We start from the raw sequence: 860 nt of genomic DNA on the forward strand, positions 1-860 counted from the left end.
TGGCATTTCACCTTTTCAATCAAAACTTCTTTTGAGATGTTTGTTGTCTAGTTGATTCCCATTAATTAGAATCGAAACTTCCATTACAACTGACTGATGGTTGAAATATGGAATGATGTCTTCATTTGGGTCATGACAGTCTTTATTACGAACCATTAACGATGTCAAGAGAAAAATGCAGGTTAGAGTTCAGATACACGAACAATCATACAAGTAAAAGGCGATCATGCCACCAAATCACAATGATCATAGAGTTGCTTCAAATCAATCCAATCGTATACGTTTCTGCATCTCTGGAAGAATCTTCGGCTCAGTGAAGGCAGCCTTCGGTGACAAATTCAAATGCTGGGTATAAAATTAGAACGTAAAAGAGTAACCAATTCCAACATCCAAGTAACTCGTTCTAAAGCGTTTTAGAAACTAAGGACTATAACCAATTTGATTGGTCTTTCAAATCTTAGCGTCCTTTCTTTTGAAGGTCGGTCTCGAATTTCCGAATCGTGTACAAAGGTTGCGTAATTTAGGCTCTCATTTAAGAGTACGATGCTAACTTCTAAACACGGCATTGTTCTTTTTGATGGAAGGCAAATTGAAACAGCATTCTAGATCCAGAAATATTCCCAACTGTTGCCAATTAATTGATTGCATTTTTTTTGTCATTTTCTCTTTTGCTGAAGTGGAAATTGGAAATAATAAGAACGCTCTTTGTCAGGGTCCACGTTTGAGCGTGTTCATCAAGTTAATTTCATCCTACCATGATGCGTCCTCCAGATATTTCACACATGTTCCCGACCGTGGAAAGTCGTTGAGTCTCAACTTGTTTGACTATTGTCTGAACTAGAGCCACTATAATAGAAGAG

This window comes from Tigriopus californicus, chromosome 5 (genome assembly GCF_007210705.1).
Source record: "Tigriopus californicus strain San Diego chromosome 5, Tcal_SD_v2.1, whole genome shotgun sequence".
Taxonomy (NCBI): Eukaryota; Metazoa; Arthropoda; class Copepoda; order Harpacticoida; family Harpacticidae; genus Tigriopus; species Tigriopus californicus.